Genomic DNA, 26,245 nt, shown 5'->3' on the forward strand with positions numbered 1-26,245 from the left:
AAAGCTGGAATTAATTTTTAGCTTGACATGGATTCCTGGGCACTGCATTCATCATAACCAACAGGTGTTTAATAGAACAGTCGTTGGTGCAATTACTAACCACGTGTAGAATCTGTTGAAAGGCACAGATTTGACTCATGCTTATAAATGTTGTGTGATTCCTTTTAATGCTGGGATTAAATACAGTCACTATCACATCTATAATATTAATTATAGTGTTAATTATACTCAATATAATGTATTACCATCATCTCTCTCCATTTCCAAACATTTATAATCAACCTTATTAAAAATTCTGCAGACATTAAGCATAAGCTCTCTCTTCTCATCCCTCATTCTATTTCCTAGTAATCTAACTCCTGGAGTTTATTCATTGTATTTAGTTCATATTAGTGAGACCATACAATATTTGTCCTTATGTTTCTGTGCTTATTTCACTCAACCTAATGTCCTCAAGTTTCATTCATGTTTTCATATGCATTGCAGCTTCATTTCTTTTTACAGCTGAATAGTATTCCATCGAATGTATATACCACATTTTGTTTATCCACTCATCAGTTGATGGATACCTGGCTTGTTTCCATTTTTTGGCAATTGTGAATAATCACTGTGAACATTGGTGTGCAAATAAAAGTTCATGCTCCCTGCTTTCAGTTCTTCTGAATATATTCCTAGTAGTTATATATTTAGCTTCTAGAGACTGCCAAACTGTCTTCCTCTGAGTCTGCATCATTCTACATTACTACCAACAGTGAAGGAGTGTTCCACATCCTCTCCAATACTTGTAGTTTTTTAAATTTTTATTTTTTTATGATGGCCATTCTATAAGGTGTGAAATGGTATCTCATTGTAGTTTTGATTTCCATTTCCTAATAGCTGGTGATGTTGAGCATCATTTCATGTACTTTTAGCCATTTGTACTTCCTATTTGGAAAAATGTCTTTTCAAGTCTTTTGCTCATTTTCATATTGTGTTGCTTTTCTCTTTATTATTGAATTATATGGTCTCTTTGTTTATATATCTTGGAAATCAAATCTTTAACATATGTGGGTTCCAAATACTTTTTCTCATTGACTAGGCTGCCTTTCCACCTTCTTGACAAAGTCATTGGAAGCACAAAAGTATGTAATTCTAAGGAGGTCCCATTTAACTACTTTTTCTTTCAATGTTCATGCTTTGGGTGTGAAGGTTGAGGTGCCACCTCCTACCACATGATCTTGAAGATGTTTACCTACGTTTTCTTCTAGGAATTTTATGGTTCTAGCTTTTATATTTAGGTGTTTGATCCATTTTGAGTTAATCTTTGTATAAGGTGTGTCATGGGGGTCCTCTTTCTTTTTTTTGGATATGGATATCCAGCTCTCCCAGCACAATTTGTTGAATAGACTGTTCTGAGCCATCTTGGTGGGTTTGATAGCTTTGTCAAAAATCAACTGGGTATAATCAATGGTGGTATAAGGGGGTATGGGGTTTTTCCCCTTGGAATAATGAAAACATTCTAAAATTAAGGTGATGACAGAATAATTCTTTGATGAAAGTGAGAGCCACTCAATGTGCCCTTTGAATAGATTGTACAAGGCATGGATCTGTATAGCACAGTGAATCCTGTGGTAGATGATGGACTGTGGTTAACAGAACAAATAAGAGAATGTTCTCCCTGAACTATAACAAATATATAATACTAATACAGGATGTTAATAATACGGTGGGTCGGGGAAAATACACCAAATGTAAGATATGGACTATGGATAGTAGAAATATTTGGACAGTGTATTTTCATCATTTGTAACAAATGTTCCAGAACAATACGAGGTGTTGGTAGTGTGTGTATGGTGATATATGGGACACCTGTATGTTATGCTTGCTTGTTTGTAAGTTCACAGCTTTCACTATACACTTATTGTTTATGTATGTTCATGTATGAACAATATACTTCAATGAAATTTTTTTAAATGAAGAAAATCAGTTGACCGTAGATGTGAGGTCTATTTCTAAACTCTCAATTAGATTTCTTTGGTCAGTATGTCTATCTTTATGCAATTACCATGCTGCTTTTTACCACTATTGCTTTGCAATAACCTTTAGAGTTAGATAGTATGAGTCCTCTAACTTCGTTCTTCCTCCTTGAGATGTTTTTGGATATTCAGAGCCCCTTACCCTTCTAGATAAATTTTATAATTGGTTTTAACATTAATGCAGAAAAAAAAGCTGTTGAAATTTTTATTTGGATTGTATTGAATATGTAAATCAATTTGGGTAGAATTGATATTTTAATGTCATTTCATCTTCCAATTCATGAACATGGAATGTCATTCCATTTATGTAGGTTTTCTTTGATTTCTTTTAGCAATGTTTCCTAGTGTTCTGAACACAGATCCTTTATGTCCTTGATTAAGTTTATTCCTAAATTTTAGTCCTTTTAGTTGCTATTAAAAATTGAAATTTTTCCCGCTGATTTCCTCTTCAGATTGCTCGTCTGTAGTGTATAGAAATGCTACTGATTTTTGCATATTAATCTTATGTCCTGCTACTTTGCTGAGCACGTTTATTAGCTCTAGTAGTTTTGTTATAGACTTTTTGGCATATTCCAGATATATAATCATATCATCTGCCAATAGAGAAAGTGTTAACTTCTGCCTTTCAATTTGGCTGCCTTTTATTTCTTTATTTAGCCAAATTTCTCTAGCTAGAACTTCTAGCACAATATTCAGTAATAGTGGTAACACTGGACATCCTTATCTTGTTCCTGATGTCAGCAGGAAAGCTTTCAGTCTTTCACTATTGAGTACCATATTATCTGTGTGTTTTTCATTTATGCTCTTAATCATGTTGAGAAAGTTTCCCCCTGTTCTATTGGCCAGAGTGTTTTTATCAAGAAAGGATGCTGGATTTTGTCAAATGCTTTTTCTGTATCAATCTAGAGAATCGTGTGATTTTTCTTCCTCATTTTATTAATGTGGTATATTACACTGATAGATTTTCTTATGTTGAACCACCCTTGCATAATGGGATAAAACCCACTTGATCCTGGTATATTCTTTTAATTAGCAAACATTTTTTGAGGATTTTTGCATCTATATTCATGAGAAATTGGTCTGTACTTTTCCTTTTTTTGTACTATCTTTACCTGGCTTTGGTATTAGGGTAATGTTGGCTTCATAGACTGGGTTTGGTAGTTTTCCCTCCTGTCTAACTTTTCGGAAGAGTTTGGGCAGGATTGGTATTATATCATCTTTGAATGATTGGTAGAATTTGCCTGTGAAGTCATCTGGTCCTGGACTTTTCTTTTTGGGAGGTTTTTAATGATGTTTCATTCTTTTTACTTGTGATTGGTTTGTTGAGGTCTTCTATTTCTTCTACAGTCAGTGTAGGTTGTTTGTATGTTTCTAGGAATTTGTCCATTTTACCTATGTTGTTTGGTTTGTTGATGTTCACTTGTTCATAATATCTTCTTGTGATATCTGTTATTTCTGCAGGGTCAGTGGTGATGTCCCTCTTCTCATTTCTAATTTTATTTATTTGCAGTATCTTTCTTTTTTTTCTTTGTCAGTCTAGCTAAGAGTTTTTCGATTTTGTTGATCTTCTCAAAGAACTAACTTTTGGTTTTGTTGATTCCATTGTTTTTTTGTTCTCAAGTTCATTTATTTCTGTTCTTTTTAAATATATATATATATATATATATATTTAAAGATTTATTTTATTTATTTATCCCCTCCTTGCCACTTGCTGCTGTCTGCTCTGTGTCCATTTGCTGCACATTCTTCTGTGTCTGCTTGTCTCCCTTTTAGTTGCTGTGCCAACACTCCACGGGCGTGTGCTGTCACCTCTCTGTGGGCACAGGCCATCAACTCTCCATAGGCGAGGGCCAGGTTGCCTTCACAAGGAGGCCCTGGGAAGCAAACCCAGGGCCTTCCATATGGTAAACGGGAGCCCAATTGGTTGAACCACATCTGTTTCTCTAAAAAAAAATACTTTAAAGATTTATTTTACTTATTTATTTCTCCCCACCCACTTGTTGTGTGCACTTGCTATGTCTGTTGTGTGCTCGTCTTCCTTTTGGAGGCACTGGGAACCAAACCAGGGACTTCCTGTGTGGGAGGGAGGTTCTAGTCACTTGAGCCACCTCCGCTCCCTCCTTTATGTTTTCCTTCTTGTGTCTCTTGTTGTGTCATCTTGTTGCTTCAGCTCGCCACGTTAGCCCATTGCATCAGCTCGCTGTCCTGCCCGTCTTCCCCAAGAGGCACCAGGAACTGAACCTGGGACCTCCCATGTGGTAGGTAGGAGCTCAATTGCTTGAGCCACATCTGCTTCCCTATTTCTGTTCTGATCTATATTATTTCTTTCCTTTAGCTTGATTTGGGTTAGTTTGCTGTTCTTTTTCTAGTTCCTCCAGGTGTGTGGTTAGGTATTTTAGATCTTTATTCCTTTTTAATGTAGGCATTTAGAACTATAAATTTCCCTCTCAGTAGTACTTTGCTGCATCCCTTATGTTTTGATAGGTAGTTTTCTTATTTTAATTAGTCTTGAGATACTTACTGATTTCTCTTGCAATTTCTTCTTTGACCCAAAAGAGTGTGTTGTTCAACCTCTATACATTTGTCCGTTTTCTAGTCCTCTTCCTTTTATTGATTTCCAGGTTCATTCCTGTATGATCAGAGAAAGTACTTTGAATTATTTCAATATTTTAAAATTTATTGAGACCTGTTTTGTGACCCAACATGTGGTCTATTCTAGAGAATGATCCATGAGCACGTGAGAAGAATGTTTATCCTGCTCTTTGGGGGTGCATTGTTCTGTCATGTCTAGTTCATTTATCAAATTTTTAAATTTCTCTACTTTCTTATTGATTTTCTATTTAGATGTTCTATTTATTGATGTCAGCGATGTATTGAAGTCTTTAACTCTTTTTGTAGAGATGTCTGTTTCTCCTTTCAGTTTTGCCAGTGTTTGCCTCATGTGTTTTGGGGCACACTGGTTAGGTGCATAGATATTTATGATTTTGATTTCTTCCTTGTGAATTGCCCCTTTTATTAATATGTAATGTCCTTCTTTGTCTCTTACAAGAGCTTTGCATTTAAAGTCTGTTTCATTTAATATTACTATAACTACCTCAGCATTTTTTTTCCTGGTTTCTGCATGCATGAAATATCTTTTTTCAGCTTTTCACTTTCAACCTAGTTATATCCTTGGGTCTAAGGTGAGTCTCTCTCTCTTTTTTTAAAAGATTTATTTATTTCTCTCCCCAACCCCCCGTCCCATTTTCTGCTCTCTGTGTCCATTTGCTGTGTGTTCTTTTCTGTGTCTGCTTGTATTATCATTAGGCAGCTCTGGGAACTGATCCTAGGACCTTCTGGAGTGGGAGAGAGGCAGTCATTCTCTTGCGTGACCTCAGCTTCCTGTTCTGTTACTCCTCTTATTGTCTCTCTTCTATGTCTCTTGTTGTGTCATCTTGCTGCACCAGCTCTCTGTGTCGGCCAGCACTCCTGAGTGGGGTGGCACTTTTGTGTGAGCCAGCACTCTGCATGGGCCAGCTTGGTGCACAGGCCAGCTTGCCTTCACCAAGAAGCCCTGGTCATTAAACCCTGGGCCTCCTATATGGTAAATGGGAGCCCAGCTGCTTGAGCCATATCCGTTTCCCCCAAAGGTGAGTCTCTTTTAAGACAGCATGTAGATAATTCATTTAAAAAAAAATCCATTCTACCCATCTGTGTCTTTTGACTGGGGGGACTTAATCCATTAGCATTCAGTGTTCATACTGTAAAAGCAATACTTACTTATATGTCATATCTTTTTTCATCACTCCTTTTATATTTTTAGTTACTTTTACTGATAATCTTCTTTTATAGACTCTCTTTCAAGCCTTTCTCTCCTGTCTTTTCCTTTCAAGCTGCTGAAATCCCTTTAGTATTTCTTATAGGACTGATCTTTTAGTAAGAAGTTCTCTTTCTGTTTACCTGTGAATATTCTAAACTCACCTTCATCTTTAAAGAACACTTTTTTCTGGATATAGAATTCTTGGTGGCAGTTTTTCTGTTTCAGTGTCTTAAACATATCATACCACTACCTTCTCACCTTGTAGTTTCTGATGAGAAATCAACACTTGGTCTTATTGGGTGTCCCTTGTATGTGATGAATTGCTTTTCTCTTGCTGCTTTCAGTATTTTCTCTTTATCTTTGGTGTTTGACATTCTTCTTAGTATGTTTCTCAGAGTGGGTCTGTTTGGATTCATTCAGATTGGAATATATGGTGCTTCTTGGACAGATATTTTTATGTCTCAAAAGATTTGGGAAATTTTTGACCATTATTTGTTCAAATATTATTTTTGCCCCAATTCCTTTGTCTTTTATTTCTGGGACATCTATGACTTATATGTTTTTGTGCCTCGTGCTGTTTTAAGTTCCCTGAGACCCTGCTCAATTTTTTTTCATTATTTTTTCTACCTGTTCTTCAGTCTGATTTTGGAAGCCCTATCTTCTAATTCACTTATCCTTTCTTCTGTCTCTTCAAATATGCTGTTGTATGCCTCTAGGGTATTTTAAATTTCATTTATTTGCCCTTTATTCCTATAAGATCTGTTATTTTTCTCTACATGCTTTCAAATTCTTCTTTGTGTTCACCCAGTGTCTTCTTTTTTTTAAGATTTATTTATTTATTTCTCTCACCTCCCCCCCTGCAGCCCCAGTTGTCTGTTCTCTGTGTCTATTTGCTGCATGTTCTTCTTTGTCTGCTTCTGTTGTTGTCAGCGGCACAGGAATCTGTGTTTCTTTTTGTTGCGTCATCTTATTGTGTCAGCTCTCCATGTGTGCGGCACCATTCCTGGGCAGGCTGCACTTTCTTTCGCGCTGGGTGGCTCTCCTTATGGGGTGCACTCCTTGCGCATGGGGCTCCCCTACATGGGGGACAACCCTGCATGGCACGGCACTCCTTGCGTGCATCAGCACTGTGTGTGGGCCAGCTCCACATGGGTCAAGGAGGCCTGGGGTTTGAACCGCAGACCTCCCATGTGGTAGACGGACTCCCTAACCACTGGGCCAAGTCTGCCTCCTGCCCAGTGTCTTCTTAATTTCCTTCATATCTTTAGCCATCTCACTGAATTTATTAAGGAGATTTGTTTGGATATCTGTGATTTGTTGTCTCAAATCCTGTATTTTGTATGGAGGTTGAATTTGTTCCTTTAACTGGGCCATATCTTCCTGTTTCTTATTATGGTTTGTAATTTTTTGCTGGTGTATTGGCATCTCATTTTTTTAATGTGTTATTCAGTGCTCAGTTTCTCTCTTTAGACTATGACTTTCTTATTGGTTGGCTTATTTTTAAAGCTCATCTTCATTCACCTTATTTTGAAACTTTATAATAGCTTGTGCTTTACAAGTCAGATTTTTTTCAACTCTTATTCATCTGAGTCTTACCATGAATATACAGTACAATTTTTGATATTGCACTATTTGTTCATTTATTTCTTTCCCAGATGAAAGCTTCCTTTCCCTTCTTCTTCCTCTGGGAATGTTAATCTATTCTGTTTGTTTCTGATTTGCTCTCTGTTTTGTTTTTTTTTTTAATACTCCTTTTGTTTTCTCTAGCTACTATTACCTGGAGGGTTAATTTTAGTAGGAGTGTCCTCCCAGATACAACCTTCCCAGATAAGATTTTCCAGTCAAAACTGTCCCAGGGACCCACACAAGGGTATAGATCAATTCTACTGTGTCCTGGGGAGGAGACCTTAAAGGCAGCCAACGTCCAGGAGATAGTACTTTTTACCCAGCTGTTCCTTACTGCCCTAAGGGGTTGCTGTGCTTAAATTCTCAGCTGATTTAGCTCTGACTGGGGTGTGGTTGAGGCTGAAACTGCCAGTCTCTCAGGGATGAAAATGTTGCACAGCCCAGACCCTGGGATTTGAGTTCTCTAATCAATTGCCACAACCTGTCCTAGGCCCTCTGAGGTGGGAGGGCTGAATCTGCCCACACTGCACCTAGCATGTGTTCAGAATGTGCCCCACTTCATCACCTGCCTGGGGAGTGTTTGAGCCAGGACCACCATTGTCCTTTGAGGTGGGTGGGGTGAATCTGCTCGAACTGCCCTCAGAATGTCCAGACAGCTCCCTACTTCTTCCCCTGCCTGGGTGCATTGGAGCCAGAATGCTGCAGCCTTTTAAGGTCGGCAGGGTGAACATGTCCCTGCTACCTAGAGAAAGTGACTAATTTGCACTTAACTTCCACTCCTGCCAGCAGGGGGACCCAAGCAGTGGTTTCTGGCAGCTCTCCAGACTGGGTGTGCTGAACCTAATCTCTACCCTCTTGGAAGTCTAGTGTGTTTTTCAATCAATCCTGCTTCCACTCTTGCTGGGGGCAGAGTTAAAACAAAGGCTGCTGACTTTTTTGTGGCTTGGGTGGGCTTAAACTTTAGCTATGCTAGAGTTAGAATCCAGTAGCCAAATTTGCTAATCAATAGCCATAGTTAGTGCCATGGTGCTTCCCCTCCCCTGCTTTTGGGAAAGGGAGCTTCTATTTCCAGTCAGGGAATAGTTCCAGATTTGGCCTGCCACACAAGTGGGGAATGGCACCAGTCTCTCCAACGTGGAGGCATATACTCACAAATCTTCACTGCAGATTGCTAGTCTCCTCCTCCTGTTCTTCCCAGATGGTGCATGGTGTTCTTTTGGTTTCTGGAGCCCCCCGGTTGATAAAGAGAGATCCTGACTGATTACTGACTGCCCTGTGGGATTAGCTGAATCTTAGAGCTCCCAACTCTCTTGCTATCTTGGATTCACCCCTAGCTATATTTTAAAGGACTCTTGAGTGTTTGATATATAAAAATATGGATTTATGTAATAACAAGCTAAAATATATTCAGAATATATATGAATACCTACTGTGGCAATTACACTATGCATCTGTGATCTAGTTAGAAGACTTAAAGCTACTTATATGTGTAATAGGGCAACTTATGAAGAATTTACTGTAGCAAGATAAGACGTAAAACTATTCTGCAGCATTTAAAGACACACACGGTACCTCCTTAGGGATGGGAACCTGTCTGCTGCAATAATAAAGATTGAGTCCTCCTTATTATCAGGAAAGGTAAACAGGGGGTTTAGCTGGTTCTAGAATCCATGGTCCAGGCTTTAGAACCATTCAGTGTAAAGTGTTTGGATAAACACTTTATTGTTGAGAGTGACTGGGGAAGAAATGCTGTTTGTCTTTAGAATCTTGACCAGTCTCCACTACGGAAGAAAAATATTTCCCAGTATAGCAGTTCGATATTATTTATGAATTCCAAAAAGAGAGATTATGTTTTTAAACTGGTCTGTTCTTCTGGGCATGATGCCCTTTGATCATATTAAATTAAAAGGTTTTATGTTTACTTGATTAAATCAAGATTAGGGCTTTGATTCAACCACCTCAGTAGGGTGTAACTCAGTTAAAGTCCCCACTGCCTTGTCGAGCTATATAAATGGGCTCACTCAAGGAGACACAGAAGGCACAGGAAGAAAGAGAGGTCCATGGACATGGAAGAGGAGAGAACTTGGTCATTTCTATCGTGCCATGTGACAGAAAGGAGAAGACTCAAACAGCTAAAGCCCAAGGAAGAGTGGAGTCATTCACCTGAGAGTTTGCAGTGAAGAGACCAGAGCCCTGAGCAGTTGAGAAGGCCTGGAAAAAAGAAAGCCCTCCAGCCTACAGCTGAGATTGGAAGAAGCCCATGGAGCCTTAAGAGAAAGAGGAAGGCTGAACCCTTGCAGAGATTGACAACCGTCTTGCCAATCCGTGGCAACAGATTCTGGTGAGAAAATACATCTTATGGTACCTTGAGTTGGACTCTTTAGGGCCTTGTAACTGTAAGCTTTTACCACAAATAAATACCCTTTATAAAAGCCAACCAATTTCTGGTACTTTGCATCAGCATCCCTTTGTCTGACTAATACACCCAGAGAAAGGAGATTGGGGCTGGTCAGTTTTTGTGAGTGGTTGAAGTTGGTACTCTCGGTGAAACAGACTGGAGGTTCCTATGTGTGTATGGTTATGTGGGTAGTAGGGAGGATGACTTTGATGACCATGGCAAAGATCCTTATAGCTAATTTAGCACATTGGCTGGGAGGGTGGCATGGAGGGTGACCATTGGATGCTACTAATGTAGCTAAGTCACCTTCTTCAGGTCCACAAGGGCAAAGACAATAAGCTTCTCCAATGGGGATTGTAAGGACCAATGACTGCAGGCCTTGCCTGCATCTTTCTTCATTGTATCATCTTTGGGGTCCTGATACAACTCAATGGACAAGAGAAGAATACTTAAACATGTCTGATATTAGATTTCTTACTGATATGGTTGTATCTTAGCCTTGAAGCCTTGACTGATTTTAATTTGAAAAGACATTTCTTGCACCTTAAGTCTAATGGAGCAGTTTATAACTTTATACACATGCGTTTATATATATGTAGATGCATACATTAATATATACATGCCTCTCTTTCATACCTCCCTGGCCTTTACACATCTATCCCAAAAAGTCCTTGTCCTCATCTGACAACCTGGAAAATGCTTACTCATCATTCAAAATTCATGTCAAATATCACCTCTTTTTTTTGGATTAGCATGGAGTGGGGAATCTAAAAATAATTCTTGGCTTTCTAATTTGCAATATAGAGATAATGCCTGCCTTGCTTAAATCACAGGTTGGCTGTGAGAATTGAATGAAATGACTTATGTTAAAGAGACAGTAGGTATTTAAGGTTGGGAGAGATCCACAATAGCAAAACAAGGAGTGGAAGAATTTGATAGGCATGGAGGGAAGGTCTTAGGGAGTACAGTCTCAGGACTGAAAATATAACAGACTCTTTTGGAGGTAGAGAATTTTTAATTTTAGGAGTTGACCCATTATTGATTTAGGTGGAGTGTGATTTCAGTACGTGATGGATGAAAGAAGGATGGGTATAGATTTTGAGATATTAGAAGGTAAGAACTGTTAATGGATTATTCATTCTTTCCACAATGCCTGCACCATTATAGTTCTCAGAGATTTGAAGAAATGAAGTAACTTGTCAAGCATTAGTAAGATATTATTAGCTGTAGTTCAATTCCATTCTTTAAAAAACAAAAATACCCACTTTCAATTCATTCCTTATGACAGTTTTAGACCCTCTTCAAAGACCAAGAGACCTTCCTGTCCCTGAAAGCTACTCATCATATTCTACCATTAACCTGACTTCTTATGAGATGATAAACCAGATTGTCAAGAAACTTTTGCACAGAATCTCACTGCTAATGAGCAGTGAGACATGAAGGGTCTAAAATCATCCTGAATCTACTGTTTTTCTTTTTAAATGAAAATGTATGCATTAATCTTTGCTATTTTACAGATACTCAGAATCTGACCACCTTGCTAATACCCTGGTCCAAGTCACCATGATTTTTTGCCTCTATTACTCAAATAGCCTGTTTTTCTGCTTTTCTTTTTGACCCCTACAGTTTATTCTTAATAGCCAATGTGATCTTTTTAAAATGAAAGATCATGTCACTTTTCTGCTCAAAACTCTTCAGTAGCTTCCAGTTTCACACAGAGAAAAAGCCAGGGTCCCTACAAGGGCCTAGGTGATCTGACTCCCATCTTGCTCTCTGACTTTATCTCTGATATCTTCCATTTGCTCACTGCTCTCAAGTATGCTAAATACACATTTTCCTGGGAACTGAATTGCTAATTATTCACCTCTTTGAGTCATCTTCTCAGTGAGGCCTACCCTAATCCACCATCTAAAACTGCAAACTCAGTGGAACTTAAAAAGACAATTATCTAGGATTTTCGAACCTTTTGGTAAAATACTTTATTTATTTATTTATAAGATTTATTTATTTATTTCTCTCCCCTTCCCCCCTGCCCCCGTTGTCTGTTCTCTGTGTCTATTTGCTGTGTCTTCTTCTTTGTCTGCTTCTGTTGTTGTCAGCGGCATGGGAATCTGTGTTTCTTTTCTTTTTTTTTCATCATCTTGTTGTGTCAGCTCTCCGTGTGGGCAGCACCATTCTTAGGCAGGCTGCACTTTCTTTCGCACTGGGTGGCTCTCCTTACGGGGTTCACTCCTTGCGCGTGGGGCTCCCTTCGCGAGGGACACCCCTGCGTGGCATGGCATTCCTTGTGCACATCAGCACTGTGCATGGGCCAGCTCCACACGGGTCAAGGAGGCCCGGGGTTTGAACCGTGGACCTCCCATATGGTAGACGGACGCCCTAACCAATGGGCCAAGTCTGCTTCCCTAAAATACTTTAAAACTCTAAAATTCTCTGCTTCTGTGTTAAACAATAACTGTTTTTCATGTTGAAATACAAAACTGAATATATATGAAATACCACAAACATATATAGCCATAAGTGGAAGAGTAAAGACTAACAGTGTTTTTCAAACTTTGTATCTCATGTAAGGAATACATTTTATGTGTGATCCAGGGTATGTACGTTAAGATGAAACAAAAGTTTTACAAAATGCTTAGCCTTTCTACATGAATGCAGTCATATTTTCTATTCCATTCCATTTCTTTTCATTATTAAAAAAATATGTTGGTCATTATCTACAAAATATATTTTGCAACCCGCTTCCTGGTTACAATCCATAGTTTAAAAATGTTGGACTATTGTACCTCATGTTTCATTGCTTCAGGAGATAAGATATGAAAATTGTGCATTAATTCCTTGAAAATAGAGACCATCAGGAATGGTGTCTAAAAATTCACTTACACATTTGAGTTATTGGCATGTGACTATTAGTGAATGTTTACAATATTCATATTGTATTAACAAAGATAATACAGATTTAGTTGCATAAATATGTAATTAAATAATTTAAAGTTCTTTTATTTTGCTAATATTATTTCCTAATTTTGGAACTTTTCTATTAGAAATGTCTTTTCCATCCAGGGGCTCAGGATATTTATTTCTAATTTTTCTTTCCTTACTCCCAGGTCTCAGTATATTTATTTTCAATTGATTGGTGTTTATTTGCCTACCTATGTTGATTTTAGCTACTAACAATGAGGAAAATATTCAATAATGAAAAAAAAAGTTGTGCTCCATTATTTTAAAGTGTCACAATAATAAACACATAACCCTGTATATCCTATTGCATATTAAACATTTTTAGTATTTTAATTTCTGAGGACAGAAAGCATTTAATTGATATTATCTTATAATATTCTTTAATATAATATATTCTTTAAATTTGAAATTTCTTAATGTGATCGTTCTTAAACTTATCTTTCAGCACTGTCCCCTTAAATGTGAGCTCCATCACACTAAATTATTTGACACTTTCTCCCTTCCTACTTTCTCGTCCCTCTCCCCTCCCCCTTCCTTTCCCTCTAACTAATATTTTTGTGCATTTGCTATATGCTATGTATGGTAGTAGAAAAAAAAAGACATAGTCCATGCCTTCGTTGAATTTAAAGTGAATACTAACATCTCCAGTTATGGAAGTGAAAACCAGAATTTTGAGTTGTTTGAGATTGCTTAGAAAGCCAGTGGTGGGATTCGATTCTCTATATCTTAACTTATTTCTAGCATCAGAAACTGATAGAATGTTAGAATTAACAATGGCGTTAGAAGAAATTAGTTCAATCCTCACATTTTAAAGATGTGGAAACGGAATCTGTTATAGAGTAAATGGCTTGATAAAGTTATAGCTGGGAACCTAAACTGGGTTTCTTGACTCCTAGTCCAGTATTCTTCCCATACCACCTCTTCTGTCTGTATTGTGATATTGCCTTCCCAGAGCCCATGTTGTTATACTCTTATATATGTGGTTTGTGCTGTTAAAGGCCTCTTTCACAGTGCACACACTGAACTATAGACTTTTACCATTATTGGTCTTATTACTTGAGATTATAATGGGAACAATTAGAGATGTGTCAGTGGAAAGGCAATGAAAGGGGGCCATTAAGTACTAGTAAATGCCTCTCCTCATGGCAATGGAGATTTTTTCTTTCCTAAGGATTTGCACTCTTTTCACTGGTGCATTTAAGTGGCTAGAAATAACACTTTCCACATGCTTGAAGAATAGTCTAGATGCCAGGGGTTTCATTTCACTCTGTATTTGAATTGAGCACACTGTGATTGAAATGTGTTGACTCTTTTTGTCATTTTAAGCTTTCATTGCATGTTTTTCATTAACCTTTTCTCATGGAAAGCAGTAGAACAGTAGAGCTCTTAGAGAATGAAATCTTTGGGTAGCTGATGACTTCCCAGGAAGCAGGTGAAAAGGTTAAAATTATAGGTGTTTCTTCTGATATAGTTTCCTTCACATACCACCACAAAATTAGGTATAATGTGACAAACAGGATTTGGCTTACCCTGAAGCCACATGCCCATGGCTAGCAAAAGATAATCACTACTTTGCTGTGGAGATATATTGTCTCCAGAAACAAATTTGGGTAAATAATTACTAAATGGATTTCAATGTAACTTAATACTACTTCTACAAAAAGTAATGATAATAATAATAGTAATGGCAGTTAACGTTTTTGAGCAGTTACTACATAATATATTATAAATAATTTAATCTTATTGATTACATTTTCAAAATGCAAAGTGCTCTGAAAAACGAAACGTAATTTTTGTAGTTCATTTGGCTAAACTTTTATTGACCTTAACTAATTTACTGACAAGCTTGACCTGAGTGGTGTGAGGCTATTCAATTTGTGTTTATCCCTGAGTATGAATATCCATTTGTTTTACTACAGAAATATTAGTGTGCTTGATTATTCCAGAGTGCTGCATCACACTCTGCTGGGAATATTATTCAGTATAAGTTTTAGGCATCATTTTGCCTCTCTAAGATCAGAAAAAAACTAAATTGCATATCCCATCTAGTCACAAGCAGATAAGGATGATATTATTTCTTCACCCAATTTATAGATGAGGAAACTTAGCCAATAGTAGTGGATCCTGAATTCAAACTCAGGCAGTTTAGCTCTAGAACCTGCTCTTAACTACCAAGATATACTGCCTTAAAAGGAAGTATGTTTAACATACTTCCCAGAAATAAATATTTATTTATCTAAGAAAACAGATTTGAATAGAACTGTTCCATTAATAATTTTCTTTTCATAGTTGCTCATGTTAAATACTATTTTAAACACTAATGGTAATTGATTTATTAGTAGATCTTGCCAGTCCTGATTGTTCTGTCTTCAACCTAATAGTTTGTTCTCATTTGGATTTCTTAAAATTTCAAAAGCATGTGTGCCTGTTTTTAAAGCAAACATTTCTTCTGATAATGATTTGAGGTGCTATGAATTCTAAATGAAGAAGGAAGCCACCAATCAGGTTAGCACAACAGTGATGTGGACTGTAAGCCAAATTGCTGCCACAGTCACAGGCTATCAGTTTACTGATTATTGGTGGACATTTGGTTTACATATCATTCTTGATATATACAAATGGGTAATATAGTCTAATGGGTATACTCAAAGATGTATAGATGGAGAAAGTCATTCTTAAGTTTACTCATTAGTATATCCTTTTTAGTCAGTGTTTTAGTTTGCTGCAGGCTGCCAAGGAAATAAATAAAAAAATTGATTGGCTTTTACAATGGGATTTATTAACTTATAAACTTACAGTTCAGAGGCTGAGAAAAGTGTCCAAATCAAGGCATCAGGTGAAGCTCTCTCTCTGAAGACATGGCTGCAGGTGATCCTGGACTTCTCTGTCACATGGGAAGGCCATGGTGATGTCTGCGAATCTCTGCCTTCTCTGCTTCTGTGTTCTGTTGATTTCAGCTCCTGGCTTCTAGAACTTTCTCAGCTTCTAGGGGTTTCTTTCTCTCTGTGCCCCCCTCTCTTCATCTTAATCCGATTTATAAAGGGCTGAAGTAAGAGAATTAAGACCCACCCTGGGCCATGCCTCATTGAAGTAATCTAATCAAAGGTCCTTTACTAAAGTAATTTAATCAAAAGGTCCTATTTTACAATTGATTCATATCTACAGGAATGGATTAGCTGTAAGGACATGATCTTTTGGGGTTGACCCAGCTTCCAACTGTCACAGGCAGCAAGAATTTATTGAATGCTGTATATGCTTTTGTTAGGCCTCAAAGCAAGGCCTTTATGGATAACCAGAGATGGCATGAAGAAAATTTCAACACGAGAATTAGGCAAACTCACACTTATTACGTCTGCAGAGGTAAGGAGCCAAGGCCAGTTCAAAGTGACTCAGACCTGACTCCCTGTGCTGCAGTTTCACTCTTACTTAAATATCCAAGTTACTACTTAGCATTTGCTTTGATTATGCATTAGTTTTTATACATATGGATGAACACACATAGCTGGTTATATAATTGTATGATTAGCATGTTCAGGAAATCACGCTTGCACATACATTGCATGATCAAGAAAGGGGCAGATAACTCCACCCCCAGGTGGGAATTTTACTGTGTTAATTAAGCAAGTTGAAGTGAGGACAGCAAGGGGCTGCTTCTGCGCAGGTCCGGCCAACTGGTTGAAACTGGTTTTCATACTTCATTGCTTCGACAGGATATTCTTGACCACCAAAAGTGAAATTTGGCCCAAAGAGAGGGTTGCATTTCATTACCTTCTGATTTACATACACTTCTTTTCTTTGTATCCTAGCAACAGGGAGAGAAACAAGTTACTTTCAGGTATTCGGTCATCCTACATCCATCACTTTCACTTACTACTTTTTGTCCTTTTTGAGATTTGGAGCTATTAAAATATTTTTCATAAACTTTGGGCATATGATTTCAGAGGTAATTTTTAAGATAAGAAATTGCTAAATATTTATTGTGTATATATTAAAAATATCTATTACATATTAGTTAAGTACTTTTTCCTTCTTTATTCCCTTAATCTTCAAAATATCTATAGTTGATGGTGTAGGATCATGCAAAGGAATAATTAAATAGGCAAAAAAAAATTTGTGGTAAGAAATAAAAGAATAAATGATCTACATGTTACCCATATCTTTATATTATGACTGTTTATTTATTTTAAGAAGTCATCCTAGAGAATTTATCTTCCCAATAAATTCACAGTTTTAATTCCTAGAATTCTGACTTTATTTTTTCAGCAAATCACCATTGAGTGCCTTCTTTGTACTAGGTATTGTGCAAAACACTAGCCTATGGAGATGAATAAGATAGTGTCTGTCGTAAGGGAGCTTGTGTAAGGGAGGAAGTGTTACTAGGGTCCATGGTTTTTTGGGAATAAACCCAGGGAGAATCTAAATATACTAGCATATTGGAAAATGCTCCCCACAGGAAGATACACCAACATTCTATCTTTAAGGGCAAGCCGGGCAAAGAAATGGGCTTTGGGGAAGGGCTTCCATGTCAGAGGAGTCAACACAGATGCCTGAAATTAGTGCAAAGTTACTTGGGAAATGGATGCTGGGAATAAACAGTTTGTGTGGGAGAATAATGGTTGAGGCTTCTGGAGAGTTAGGGAGGAGCTGGATCTGAAGATCCATTTAAATCCTCCCTTGATAATTAGAAAGTCAGATTCCCTTTCTTTTTAAATAAGTAGGGCGTGGCTATAGTGCTGTCTTCTATACTTTTTTGGCTTCTAAAAAAATGCCTTATTTTTCTTCCAACGTCTTAGAAAAAACCAGAGCTCAGAATTGGGTCGGGAAGCTCCCATCTATATATATCCCTGCTCTATTCATCCAGCCCCCTGCCAAGACATTGATATAGACATTCAGGACCAAGGACAGTAAGTAAGCGCCATTTGTCCACCTCAGACTTAAGCAGAAGGGCTGAAGTGGCCTGGCCAGAACAGCCCTGACCTAGGTTAGGATGTGTCCTCTTGCCGTAGCATCTTCTCATTGGCTGCTATGGTCTTCCACAGGTAGGACTTTCCTAGCCACTGCAGTGTCAAAATATAAAGGACTGAGAGAGGCTTTTCAGCCTCTCTGGGACTGTTTTAGTTTTCTGGGTGCTATGACAAACCATACAATGGATTGACTCATAGTTTCAGGGGCTAGAAGAGTTGCTTCCTCCTGAGTGTTCTGGCTGTCTGGAAATCCTTGGGTTACTTGGCTTTCCTGTCATGTAGTGATGTCTGTTCCTTTTTCTTCCAGCTTCTGTTCACTTCCAGAGTCTGGCTCCTTCTTGTGGTTTTATCTCTGTAAGTCTTCTCTCTTAAGACCCATCCTGATTCAGCTGGTCATTCCTGAAGTAAAAATAAAATCTTCAAAATGTCCTACTTACAGTGGGTTCACATCCATGGGAATAGGTTAACATTAAGAACATGTTTGTTTTTTTCCTGGGGTACATGACCACAATCTGCTACATAGGTCTTGGGCTTACCTTTGTCTAGAACAAATGAGGACTCCATATGGCCCAGCCCAGGTTTCCAGGGTTGGGAAGGAAATGTACTGGGACTTGAGGTACAAGTCTTCTGACCTTGTCCTTTCTACATGCTTCTCTTTTAAAAACCCTCAGGGAGGAGTGACTGGCAGAATTTAATGTTTAGCATTCTGTGACTTCTTATTCTTCCTTGATCTATATCACGAATACTCAGTGGGGATGATATTGCTCCAAGAGGGCTAAAGGTGGTTCTTGGGGAGGCAAAATTTTTTTGCTGTTTTTATGTATAAAGTACTGATATATATCCACTACATATATTGATATGCAATATATCTGTGATAAAAACTTAATGGGGAAGCAGTTAGGGAAAAACGTGTCTAATAAGAATCCTTAGAGTAGCTATTAAAAAATGGTTGAGAAATACTGGTCTGTCTGTTCCTTTCACTCTTAGGGAAATCAAGGCTAGTTCAATGACTTTGGTGCCACCACTTTCCTAGGCTCTTTGTCTTTGTTTGCTCTGCCATCCTTAGTACTAGCTTCCACCTTCAAGGTTGCCTGGTGATGTTAATGATGGTTGCTTAAGCTCCAGCTGTTATATATGGCTGACAGGGGAAGAAAGAACAAGGACAGGCAAAAGGTATACAGCTAAATTCGACTCTTGTAAAGGAACTCTCCTTTATGTCATCCAACAACCTCTAATTATATCTTACAACCTAGATATAATACCCCATTTGCCAGGGAGGCTCTGAGAAATGTAGGTTTATTTTTATCTACCATCCATCCATCCATCTATCATCTGTCTAAAGCTGGGCATACTGACACTCCAAATAAAATTGGGATTATGTTAATTAGAAAGAAGGGGAAAATGGATAGGCAACTATCAGTCTCTTTAGTAGTCTCTTTTGTCATCCATTTGCATGGCAGCTAACCAGGGTAAGGTATAATCTGTGATTTGGAATAGAGTGAAGGCTAAATGTCTCTACTTTGTGCCAAGACTAATTAACCTGGTGCTTTAAATTCTTGACCAAACTGACTTTGTGAATAGGCAAATAAAATAGATTAAATATTAAGGCATTACATTCTTGAGAGTGTTTCCTAGTAGGGGAGACCACATGGTATTTATAAACTGACAGCTGGCTTCATTCAGTTTACAATCTCTGATTCAGAAACTTTTGCACTCTGAATGTTTCAGAAGAAACTATTAATTATGGATTTTAGTTGTAGTGAAAAGATATTAGAGATTTTGAGTTTTGTTTATATAAGGTAAATATTGAAATTTCTTAGATGTTAATGAAAAAATAAAGGCATTGTATTCCTTGAATTGGATTTGTAATTATGTTTTTCAACAAAATGATAGCAGTATCAGATATTTCAAATTATAAAGTAACTGATAGCAGCAAAATGTGATGCCAACATGTTTATCCTGTGCCAAGAATTTAGGAAATGAAAGGAAACTGCAGTAGAAAGTTTCCAATTAAATCTGTGGATTTTGGCATAATTATTTCTTTCAGCAGTTATAGTGGCAATTATAGGGGCATTGTAATAGTTGGCAAATTTCTAGGATTAGGGTGCACAAGCACAGAGTCATTTAACACTGCCATTGTGTTCAGGGTGTAGAATCCATGACCTCAGTGTGTCTTGGGGCAGAGAGTGAGTAGTATTTGGCAGTGACCTTTCTTTCCCTCTGTCCCTTTGTCCCTCTCCTTCCCTCTCTTTTCCCTCTCTTTCTTTCTTCCTTTTGCTCCTTCCCCTCCTTTATTTTAGTTAGACTATCATTTTGAACGACTGTGAGATAATAATTGTACAAGAATTATTTGAAGAGTGCAGAAAATTATACATTGAAGGTCAATTTTTAGAAGAAACTTTTCTGTTTTTAAGGAATATTCTAAAAGTGTATTGGTTCTTGGATTGGTTTTGAAATTTGTTTCCTTCAGTTCTATTACATTTCTTTAGGCAGAGTCAGTAATATTGACCCACCTGGTGTTCTTTGTTTTGTACTTTGGATCTTAAATGTTTATAGTAAAAATATTAATTTAAATGATCTCAGAAAATTATTGGTAAATTGAAAGTCATCTGGCCTGTTCTTCCTGTCCATGTAAAATACCACTTAGCTGCCTGCCAGTCAGAAGATCAGATATGGGTATGTTACGAATATATGGAGCAATGAAAAATCTTTCTGAATGTGTGTGAAAGTATTAAAAATGTTTAATACCTGGGCCCTGAAAGAGGCACTGGGGGAATACAGTGACCTCCAAAGCTCTCAGAGATAAGGGAGCAGGCATGTAAATAGCCAAGTATGACAAGTGTTTGACAAGCTTAGACAGAGGCATGTACAGCAGAAGGTCTGTGAAGGCTTCCTTGTGAAGTTGAAGTAGAGCTGAGTGTTAAAGATTAATTAGGATTTGACTGGAAGGAGAAGTGGGGAGAGGGCACTCCATGAGGGGGTTGCTGACTGTACCAAGGCACTGAGTGTAAGAGAGCAAGTACACATATAGAGACTGCCACTAGAAGGCAGAACTTTTTTTCTGCTTTGCTTACTGTTATATTTCTGCTACCTAAAACTGCATCTGGTATGGTGTAGGCACTTAATGCATGAATTGTAAGAAGTCCTATGTGTCTGATGTATAGGGTTCCTCTAAGGGAGTAGTGAGAAATAAAAGCTTTTGTATGTCATGCTAAGGTTTGTTTTTCATGCTGAAGGCATAGGAAGACACTGGAAAGTCATTTTGTGATTTAACGTCTGGATATGATGTGATCAGGCTCATGTCACTGTGGAGATTGAATTGGAGGGTGCTCAAATTGTATGCAGGAAAATTCATTGAAGAGTATTGTAATAATCTTTGTGGGGATTGGTGGCACAGATACTAAATTAGACTCTCTAGGTTTGAGCCCTGGCTCTATCATTTTTACAAGCTGTGTGACCCTGAGTAGGAAACTGTGCTTCAGTTTCCTCATTTTTGAAGTGGGAATAACAGTAGTACCTACCTCAGAGGGCTGTTATGAGAATTAAATAAGTTAGTATATGTAAAGCACATAGAATAGTATTTGCCTGGTGAGCACTATGTAAATATCAGCTAGAACTAGATCTTTCTGTCCTTCACCACCATGGCCTTAGTGGAGCTGGTATTACTGAAGGAGCCAGAGCCCCCATCAGGGCTGAAGCTCTGGAGGGAGTTGGAGCTGTAGTTGTGGCCAGTGCTTGGCATGCCAAAGACTGGGCTCAGTCCACCTGAGTAGTGCCATTGGAGGTGGTCTTCATATGAATACTCATGTTCTGCATCCTAGACTCCGGCCTATTCTCCTTGCCCTCCAGCAGCTTGTGATAGGTGATGATCTGAGTGTCCAGGACCAGCTTGATGTTCATCAGTTCCTGGTACTCATGCAGCTGCTGTGCCATGTCCTGCGTGGCCTGGTTCAGGGCAGCCTCCAGTTGGGCCAGCTTGGTGTTGGCATCCTTGACTGCCAGCTCCCCATGTTGCTTGGCATCAGCAATGGCAGCCTCCAGGAATGCTCTCTGGCCCTTTAGGCCCTTTATCTCAGCCTGGAGCCTTTGATGCTCCTATTCATCTCAGAGATCTCTGCCTTGGTGTGGCAGAGGTCATCCCCATGCTTCCCAGCCAGCATCTGCAGCTTCTTGTTCTTTATATGGTACATGCTTTCAGCCTCCATCTGGCTGCAGCTGATGATCTCCTCATATTGGGCCTTGACCTCGGCAACATTGCTGTCCATGTCTAGGGAGTGGTTCTTGTCCATGGATAGCACCACGATGTGATGTGTCCTAGATCTGGGACTCCAACTCATGGATCTCCTGTTCATACAACTGTCTAAGGAAGTTAATATCATTAGTCAACCCTTCTAGGAGGGACTCCAGCTCTACCTAGTTCATGTAAGCTTCACCAACATCCTTCTTGATGACGACAAATTCATTCTTCATCTCTGTTCACTTGTTGATCTCATCCTCATACTTATTCTTGAAGTCCTCCACCAGCCCCTGCATGTTGCCATGTTCTACCTCCAACTTCAGTTTCTCCTGTCCCAGTGCTTCCAGCTGCCACTATAAATTGTTGATGTAGCTCTCAAACATGTTCATATTGCTCTGAGCAGTCTTCTGCTGTTGCAGGAGGCTCCACTTTGTTCTCCAGCATCTTGTTCTGCTGGTTCAGGAACTATACCTTGTTGATGAAGGAAGAAAACTTATTGAGGCTCTTGATCTGCTCCTCCTGCTTGTGCACATCCTGGAGGTTATTGGTGTCCACCAGATTCAGGGGGCTCAGCAGGCTCTGATTCAAGGTAATGGCTGTGATGCCCCCTACACTTTCTGCCCTGCTGTAGCCCCTAGCCAGACCCAAGTCAGCACCCATGCTCCCTTGGAAGCTGTTGCTGTCCACCCAGGAGAAGGATGAGGTGCTCACGTGGGAGCAGGCCCACTTGTGTACGAGGGGTTGCTGAAGGCCCTGGGGCCAGAGCTGGACACCTTACAGGACTTCTCGGTCACCCTGATGGACATGGTGAAGGCTGAGGAGGTGGGCAGGTGGGCCAAAGCAGAGGTCTGAGGAGGAGTAGAGGACCGCTGTTTCTTGGTTCCATCTCAGTCAATTTTAGAAAGTTTTCATTTCTCCAAAGGGAAAAATCATATACCCACTGTTACTCCCTTATAGCTGTCTCTTAGACTTGATTATAATATCTTCTTTGCTAGCATTGTGCCTGGGAATTTCCTCCTGTCAGCCTTCATGTTACTCAAATGTGGCCAGTCTCGAAGCCAAACTCAGCATGTAAATGCAATGCCTTCCCCCCAGCGTGGGACATGACACCCGGGGATGAGCCTCCCTGGCACCGAGGGACCACTATCAACTACCAACTGATGATGCAACTGGAAAATGACCTTATACGGAAGGTTCAACGCGGATCAGGGGAATATCCCTGAATACATAAAATAACATGACTGTAAAATGCTGTTTGACCTAATGTAAGGGGGAAATGGAAAGGAGAAATGAGTTTATATGGCTACGAGTCTCTAAAAAAGAGTCTGGAGGCTGTCAGAAGGATTGCCCTTATGCACAACTGAGCAGAGTCTGAGAGACAGATAAAGCAGATACAACCCCCAGATATCGGTTCCTTCAAGGGCTAAAGAGACCCATGGGAGTTATGGTCATGGCTGATGGGGTTAACTACCAGGTCAGATGGCCCCTCTTTGGAACTGGTGTTTATGTGTGATGAATCTGGACTCAGATGGGATCTCTCTTCATAAGACTTTCATGCTAATGTGCTGGAGGTGCAGTTAGTGTCGGGGTTTAAGATATATTTAGGGGATTTGAATCTCTGGACTGACAATGTGATAGCCAGGTCCTGAGCCTCAACAGACTCCAGCACCTACAATCTGACTTATTGGGCTCACCACACTCAGCTAAGATGGAGTTGAAGAAGGACAACCACCACACCATGGAGCCTAGAGTGATTACAACTGAAAGTGGGAGGATTGCATCCAGCATCCATGTGGAATCTGAGCCTCCTCTTGACATAGAGGTGCAATGGACACAACCAATCCAATGTCCACATAGAAAAGGTGGCATTGGAATGAGAAAAGTGGACATGATGGTTGATGGGTATGGGGAAAGGCAGGAAGAGATGAGAGGTGGAGGCGTCTTTGGGACATGGAGCTGCCCTGGATGGTGCTTCAGGGGCAATCACTGGACATTGTAAATCCTCACAGGGCCCACTGGATGGAATGGGGGAGAGTATGGGCCATGATGTGGACCATTGACCATGAGGTGCAGAGGTGCCCAAAGATATACTTGCCAAATGCAATGGATGTGTCATGATGATGGGAAGGAGTGTTGCTGGGGGGGGGAGAGGTGGGGTGGGGGTGGTAGGGTTCAATGGGACCTCATATATATATATTTTTAATGTAATATTATTACAAAGTCAATAAAAAATATTAAAAAAAATATCTTCTTTGCTATTACCACAAAATATTACAATATTACTGTTAACTGTTGTCCATAAGTTACATTTTATAGTGTATTGCCATATTCTTAACACTTTGTAAAAGGAAGTTCTTATATTTATACTATTAACCACAATCTTTATCTATCACTGAAATCAATTAGGCATACCCTAGATTTTTCTCTAGTTTCCTTTCAATTGACATTTACATACAAAGACTACCCCTTTTAGCCACAATCTCATTTATAAATAAGCAGTGTTAATTATATTCACTATAATGTGTTAATATCAACTCTATTCATTTCCACAAGTTTCCAATAAACGTTATTAAAATTTCTACACACATTGAACATCAGCTCCTATTCTCAACCCACATTCTATTTCCTAGTAACCTATATTCTAAAATTTACCTCTGTGTGTTTACTCATCATGTTTAGTTTATATTAGTGAGAACTTAGAATATTTGTCCTTTTGTGTCTGGTTTATTTCACACAACGTAATATCCTCAAGGTTCATCCATGTTGTCATATTTCCTTATTTCATTTCTTCTTATAGCTGAATAGTGTTCCATTGTATGTACATACCACATTTTGTTTAGCCATTCATCAGTTGATGGACACGGACTGGTTCCATATTTTAGCAATTGTGAATAATGCTACTATGAACATCAGTGTGCAAATGTCAGTTCACATTCTTGATTTCAGCTCTTCTGAATACATTCCTAGTAAAGAGATGTCTGGATCATATGACAGTTCTATACTCAACTTCTTGAGGTATTGCCAAACTGTCTTCCATAGAGGCTATACCATTCTATATTCCCACCAACAGTGAAGGAGTGTTCCTATTTCTCCACATCCTTTCCAACACTTGTAGGTTTCTGTTATTTTGATGATGGCTAATCTATAAGGTGTGAAATGGTATCTCATTGTGTTTTTGATACGCATTTCCTTAATAGCTGTGATGTTGAACATTTTTTTCATGTGCTTTTTGGCCATTTGTATTTTCTCTTTGGAGAAATGTCTATTCAAGCCCTTTGCCCATTTTTAAATTGGGTTGCTTGTCTTTTTATCATTGAGTTGTATGATCTATTTACATTACATGGCTGTCAAACCCTTATAGGATATGTGGTTCCCAAATATTTTTTTTAATTGAGTAGGTTGCCTTTTTTACTTTCTTCACAGAGTCTTTTGAAAACAAAAATGTTTAATTTTGAGGAGATCTCATTTACATATTTTTTCTTTCATTGCTCATGCTTTGGGTGTAAGGTTTAAGAAAGTACTGCCTAAGACAAGATCATGAAGATGATTCCCTGTATTTTCTTCTAGGAATTAAATGGTTGTAGCTTTTATATTTAGATCCTTGATTCATTTTGAGTTAATTTTTGTATAAAATGTGGGATAAGGTTCCTTTTTCTTTCTTTTGGATATGGATATGCAGTTCTCCCAGAACCATGTTGAGAAAGTTTCTTTCTATTCCTATCTTTTGGAGTGTTTTTATCAAGAAAGGGTGCTGTATGTTGTCAAATGCCTTTTCTCCATCAATTGAGAGGATCATGTGATTTTCTTTTTCAATCTATTAATGTGGTTTATTACACTAATTGATTTTCTTGTTTTGACCCACCCTTGCCTACCTGGGATAAAACCCACTTGATTGTAGTGTATAATTATTGTAATGTGCTTTTGGATTTCAGTTTGCAAGTATTTTGTTGAGTACTTTTGCATCTATATTCATTAGAGAAATTGGTCTGTAATTTTCTTTGTTCATAGTATTGTTATTTAGCTTTGATATTAGGGTGATATTGGCTTTATAAAATTAGGTCGATAGCATTCCTTCCTGTTCAGTTTTTGGAAGCGTTTGAACAAGATTAGTATCAGATCATCTGAATGATTGGTAGAATTCACCTGTGAAGCCATCTGGTTCTGGGGCTTTTCAACTTTGGGAGGTTTTTGATGAATTTTTCTAGCTCTTTACTTCTGATTGGTTTGTTGAGGTCTGTTTCTTCT

At 38.6% G+C, this 26,245-nt stretch overlaps 1 protein-coding gene and 1 pseudogene across 8 annotated transcripts in view; one reads left to right on the forward strand and one right to left on the reverse strand.

The window, feature by feature from the left end:
* The window catches only part of DNM3 (dynamin 3), a 693,285-nt gene that overhangs the window by 74,268 nt on the left and 592,772 nt on the right, over positions 1 to 26,245 (forward strand). The gene's annotated exons all lie outside the window — the stretch shown is intronic.
* Positions 21,380 to 22,806, reverse strand: LOC139436341 (keratin, type II cytoskeletal 8 pseudogene; annotated as a pseudogene).

This window comes from Dasypus novemcinctus, chromosome 13 (assembly GCF_030445035.2).
Source record: "Dasypus novemcinctus isolate mDasNov1 chromosome 13, mDasNov1.1.hap2, whole genome shotgun sequence".
In the NCBI taxonomy this organism is placed as follows: Eukaryota; Metazoa; Chordata; class Mammalia; order Cingulata; family Dasypodidae; genus Dasypus; species Dasypus novemcinctus.